This window comes from Phyllobates terribilis, unplaced genomic scaffold, assembly GCF_046119375.1.
Source record: "Phyllobates terribilis strain yellow unplaced genomic scaffold, ASM4611937v1 Scaffold_13__5_contigs__length_258822181, whole genome shotgun sequence".
In the NCBI taxonomy this organism is placed as follows: Eukaryota; Metazoa; Chordata; class Amphibia; order Anura; family Dendrobatidae; genus Phyllobates; species Phyllobates terribilis.
In genome coordinates, this window is record NW_027362773.1 from 139,289,945 (window position 1) to 139,296,237 (window position 6,293).

General features: G+C 44.6%; 1 long non-coding RNA gene across 1 annotated transcript; it reads left to right on the forward strand.

Annotated features, from left to right (window-relative positions):
* Nucleotides 1-357: 357 nt before the first annotated feature.
* Nucleotides 358-5,277, forward strand: LOC141174605 (uncharacterized). Its single transcript, XR_012252920.1, has 3 exons — nucleotides 358-903; nucleotides 3,142-3,265; nucleotides 4,792-5,277. It is a non-coding gene; the product is annotated as an uncharacterized lncRNA (long non-coding RNA).
* Nucleotides 5,278-6,293: the final 1,016 nt, after the last annotated feature.

Consider the following 6,293-nt stretch of genomic DNA (forward strand, 5'->3'; position numbering starts at 1 on the left):
TTAGGCAGTTTTTTACTTCAGGCAAAATGGGCCAAAAAAGAGATTTAACTGACTGAAAAAACAAAAATTGTTACAAATCTTAAAGAGGGATGTAGCAAATTGCTTAGTTATTGGGGCGCGATCACAGAACCATCGAAAGTTTTGCTGTAAATAGTCAACAGGGTCACAAAAAATGTGTTGAGAAAAAAATATGCACATGAACTGCCAAAGATATGAGAAGAACCAAACATGAAGTGGCCAGAAACTCATTATCCTCCAGATCCATATTCCAAAATGAAGGTATCCTGAGTGTGTCTGTGTGCATAACAAATTTTAATGTACTGTATACTGGGGGGTGGAGTTCAGGAAGTCAGTCAGTGGGAAGCAGTGTAACACGATGCTGCAGCACCAGACAAGCTGAAGTCTCTGTGGCTGAAAGCCAGGCTAGGCCCAAGCGGCGGGCTAGTCTGGCCAGTGAGAGCCTAGAGTGGGCTAGAAGGCAAGGAGCAGAGAAGAGCCATGAGGGACAGAGGAACCACAGAGGGTTCGTCCCCTGTTGCAAGCCGGGCACCGGGCCCAAGCCTATTGGGATCTCTATGACCAGTAGGGAATCCGGCATACTGAGGAGGATTTCATATCCCTCAGTCCACCTGTGAATAGCGCACACTCAGAGGACTAGGTACCACGAAGGCCCCAGCGTCCAGGGATCGTGGTAACCTGTGGGAAAGCCCTCGCAGCCAAGCAAGATGGGTGAGAGAAACATCAAGGGAGCTAGACCCTGTTCCAGGCAGGTCAGAAGCTCCAGGTAGAGAGACAGTAAGATACAGAAAGGAGGCCTTACACCCGCTCACTGGGGAGCAAGTCCAGAAGTGCACACCACCTACAAGTACTCCGGACCGTACCTGACTACCATCTGCAGTAAAGGTACTGAAACTAGCCCCGGAGTGTGTGTCTGTTCTTCCTCTGATCCGGCTGGGTCCCATCTCCCCTGCACCACCATCCATTACCCCCTCCTACACTGCCCTGGAGCTAGCTCTACCTGTGGAGAGCCACACCATCCCTGCTGCCGTAACACCAGCTCCAGAGGACTGCTCCGCAGCGGCGGTACCCCTTAGCCGCATTAAACAGGTGGCGTCACGAACACTTTAAATCCCTTATAAATCTCCCCCTTTTTACTGACCACCCTGGGTCACGGACCGGGCCAGCCACCGTGATATCCATCCACAGAGGCCCGGCTGCCGAGTACCCCACGGCCCAGGGGGCGCGTCATTTGCATTATTTGAGGTTTGAAAGCACTGTTTCTCTTTTAGTATTTTGACGGTTTATCATTTGCTGCAAATAAATACAACATTTTTAGCTTTGATTTTCGGAGACATGTTGTCAGTAGTTTATAGAATAAAACAATAATGTACATTTTACTCAAAAATATACCTATAAAGAGAAGAATCTGAGAAAATGAAAATTTTGCAGTAATCTCTTAATTTTTGCCAGAGCTGTATATATATGTAAGAGAGCTGAGTGTGTGTGAGCTTGTATATGTCGCGCCCCCCGGGCAATGGGGTACTCAGAGTCCGGGCCGATAGATGCTGGGGGAAAGGATATGTCACAGTGGCTGGCCCGGTCCGTGGCCCAGGGCGGTCAACTAAAAGGGGGGATAGTTTATAGGGGGTTTAAAGTTCGATCGTGACGCTACCTGTGGTTTCTGGTAATTTGTACCAGCGCTGCTGCAGACTTGATAAGGCAGCTGGGATTGAACGGCTCCCCACAGGTGGAGCGGGCCTCAGGGCAGTGTAGGGTAGATGGTGGTAGGTGATGCTGGGACCTGTAGTGCAGGCGGAATGGAGCAGCAGGAGTAACTGACAGAGACAGGGGATTCGCTTCAATACGTTTACTGGTGCGGATGTCAGGTACGGCCCAAGGTACTCAGTAGGATGGGTGCACTTCAGGACTTCTCCCCAGTGAGCGAGTATAAGGCCTCCTGGTCTGTGTCTCCCTCTCTCTAAGCTCCTGGCCAGCCTGCAACTGGGCCTAGCTTATGTGTCGTGCTGTTTCTTCACCTGTCGCTTGGTAGTAGGACCTTCTGCTTGCAACCACTATCCCTGCTAACGCTAGGGCCTTCGTGATTCCTGATCCTGTTAAGGGTTTAGCTTCAGGTCGGCCAGGGACTTGTAGTCCTCCTGGTATGCCGGTGATCCCTACTGGGTATAAAGGATCCTGTAGGCGCAGACCCGGTGTCCGGTTTGTATATTCGGGGTGAGCCTATGATGCTCCTCTGCCCCCTCAACTCCTCTCTCCTCTCCTCCTCGCCGTCGGCCACACTCGGGGCCCTCAGAACACAGCAGCAGACGTGCTGCGTCTTCGCTGCTCTCAGCATCACCACGCTCTCAGACTCTCTGACTCTGTCTGACTGACTGACTGCCTGGCTCCACCCTCCATATATAGATCCCTAACAGGCTCCCTCTGGTGGTATGAGGTGGAACGGTGGAGGTGTTTGTATGTAACGAGGGCCTCTTGTGGAGAAGTCCATCCATGCACCCTTTTGGGTCCTGTGGTACCTGTGAACAGCAGGGTGCCACATATACATGAGTGCATGTGTATATAGCAAAGGTGCTATTCTATATAGAAGTATGTGTATATAGCAGAGATGAGTATGTGTGTTTCTATGTAGCAGAGTTGTGAGGGTTGATGTAGCAGATTTTTGTGTATACATATAGAAGAACTGTGTGTGTGATTTGATGTTGCAAAGCTGTGGGTGTACACTGTGGGGGACATCATACTATGTGGTGGGATCTGTGAGGTGCATCATACTATTCTATAGGGGGCCTGTGGGTGCATTATTCTGTGTGGTGGGCACTGTGGGACATTATATTATGAGTGGAGGAATGTAGAATGAAAGCATTTTACTGTATAGGGAGCACTGTGGGGACCATGAAAGGGGTACTATAATGTGTTCAGACACTAATGGGCCTCTCTAGGAGTATTTTTGTGTGGGCACATATATCTGGGCGAATTTAGAATGCAGGCTTAGCGTAATATTAAAATTGCTGCGGCAAGTGTATGTGTTCCTCTTTCTTATTTTTCAAAGTTTGGAGGTATTCTAATCTACTTGAGTCATGTATACATTTTCAAATTAACTAAATTTATTATTACTCTTTCCTAAAGGTGTAAAACCACTAAAGAAGTGTCAGTTAATAAAGGAAAAGAAAATAATTTGGGAAAAAAACTGCCATTCTATCAAGCCTGTTGAAATGTCATACTGTAAAGGAAGCTGTGAAAGCTATTCCATGTAAGTTACCTAGTAACATGACTGTGTCTTTCAGAGGTCTGCACTGTCTGAATCTGTCTGAGGGCAGCATAAAGTTGTAACAGACATGCTTATGTCTTCTAGAGGTTTTAAGAACCTACATATAAAGTTTTGTGGTACATGGCCAATGAGAAGTGCACTCTGTAGATTGATATATTAATAATTTAAAAAGCTATTAATTAAAATTTCAAAATTAAATTAACAGCACAACAGATGATGGTTGACAGATTTTTCTAAATGCTCAATAAGGCAAAATCTGTCAGTCAACTCTTGAAATTTTCCGGGAGCTAGCATCTCATGTATACATTGGACACTTTGCTGGCAGTCCAAGCTGTAGAGGTTAAAATTCAATATTTTATTAATATTTTTTATTACAATTTGTATACAAGTAAGAACAAAGTCAGGAAAATACTCAACTTATGGAGAAGGAAGAAAAGATAGTAGATTGGCTCATCTATCCAGAGAATAAAGTAAAAATATTTTAGATTTGTTACATATTGAAAACTTTAAAACCGAAATCTCTGATGCACCAGGTCTGAGGGTTCTGTTTTAAAGAGTTTAATATGTAACAAATAAAATATATTTTTACTTTATTCTCTGGATGGATGTGCCGATCTACTACCTTTTCTTCCTTCTCCATATGGCTGCAATTACCGGCAGGTACGGCACCCTTCAGTTGGACTCCTAACAGAACTGAAGTTCTGCATCACCAGCGTGGTGAGTTCCTAATCCCCCTCTTTCCTTATCCTACTCACCTCATGGTTGATCTCTCCCAGTGCCCCGCTGCTCCTTTCATACCGTCCAGTCTTCTTTCAATTGCAGTGCTCCGCATCCCTGGCCTCTTCACTACAGGCCAGGATGTGAGACAAATTCAAAGCCTCAGAAGTCACTGCATGTCATAAAGTTATGACTTTGAAATCCTGGCCTATACTGAGTGGACTGAGATGTTCCACATGTCTCTAGAAAGAAGATGACGGTAAGCAGGGGGAGGCCAGAAAAGTATTATTTTTTTCTGTTTTTTTACCAATAGTTACATCATCTTTTACGTCTCCTGCCCCCCGCCATCAGGTCCTATTTTTTCTGCCGTCGCATGCTTCATCTTTGGCCTCTTCATTATGGACCATGACTTATGGCCACATCCAAGTTTCAGAGTCCACTGTGCATCATAAGGTCATAGCACAGACATTGTGACCTTACAACACGCAGTGACCTCTGAGGCTTAGACATGGTCAGAACTTCTGGCTCATAGTGAAGAAGCGGACAGCGGAAAGAAGAGGACCAGAAGGTGAGTATCGAGCAGTGGGTTGACCGGAGGGGTGAGCGGTGAGGTGAGTATTAGGTTTTTTTTTTTTTTATGAACATCCAATGTTTGTATCTATGAGTTGCACATAAGTCAGATGTTCATAAGGTGACTTTCTGTATATATTTGAGTGGCTGTATCTGCTGTTTTTTCTAGTGACACTGTTTTATTTCTTTGTTATATACAAACCTACTTTATTACCTTTCAGTTTCTCTCCAAAAACTCATTTGATGGAGCAAAGATGTTCTTGTTGTGAAGAGACAAAGGCAAAAAAGATTATCATTGGCTTGATTTGTCCCAATGGAAAGATGGTGAAATATTATTTTATTAATGCCGTGAGCTGTGACTGTGTTGAAACTCGTTGTAAAAGAGAAGCCATGCAGGAAATGGAAGAAGAGGACCTCTCTGGCATCAAAGACAAATCATATTCTACAGTCACCACACCAGCAACTTAGCAAGTTCCTCGCCTCTTTGACAAACCAAAGATGATTACTAGATATCAACATAAGATAGAAGACAAAAAATAATGAGCAGTAAAGTGAATGACAGTTCTGAAAAAAATCAGCACCGTGTTACCTTCATTCTCAGGATTGGTGGAGGTCTCAGAGGTCAGATCCCCATCAATCATTAAGTGACATATCCTAGCCATACGCCATCATTTGCTAAAGTGGGAATAACCTTTCTGAAAACTGTACACTGCATTAGTTTGTTTTTTGGTCTCTATATTCTGTTGAGCTGTAACTGTCTGTATTCTACAAGTTTTCACTTATTGTAGCTGAAATCACGTTATACTGGAAACTCTGTCTTTGTAAATGCTCCTGCTCACTCTGAGTCCAAGTATTTCATTAACTATAGTGTAGTTGTAAATCTATTAAAAATTATATTGCATAAATGACCATTTGTCTTCGTCTTTGACTACTACTATTTGTGCACACAATGTAGGTTCTAATTAAAAGATCACTTTGAGCAAAACTTCTTCTATGTGTCAAGCCTTGCCAGTGTCCAAAAAAGCACAGCAGAGGGACAAATGATTCTCCAGTTGGTTGCATTGTCTGAAATGATAATGTGACTCATCATTGTATTGGTTGTGTTTAGTGATGAGTGAGCATGCTCGCTACTGCTCGGTGCTCGTCCGAGCATATCACTGCTCGAGATGCTCGGCGCTCGCCGAGTATTTCCAGGGTTGCTCAGCGGTGGTTCGGGTCCCCTCCCTGCATGTTTGGCGCTCTTTAAAGAGCCAATGAACATGCAGGGATTGCCTGCCACTCACTGTAATGTCGCAGCCATGTTAGTTGTGGCATTACAGTGATTGGCTGGCAGCACAGCGTTATTAGGTCTATATCAGACCTGGCGCCGCCATGCTCGTCACAGTCACTCCGGATCAGACAGTGTAGGGAGAGGTGCTGCTGAACTAGGGAGAGATTTGCTTGTTTCCAGTTAGTGTAGGTGTACCAAACTATATTAGAGACACATATCCATCTGAACAAACAGTCCTTCTGAGGACTAATCCATCTGCAGAGATATCAGGCAGGCAGTGTATATAGGCAGGCAGTGTATATAGCAGACTGCAGTGCATATAGTACAAGAGGCTCCATTCCAGTTTTGTATGCTGTTGCTGTTAGATATTTCTAGAACTAGGCCCAGGTCTCAGGGGTCAGGAATAGTTTTTTTTTGGATCTTAATCCTCATTATTTGCTTAAAAAGCAATCC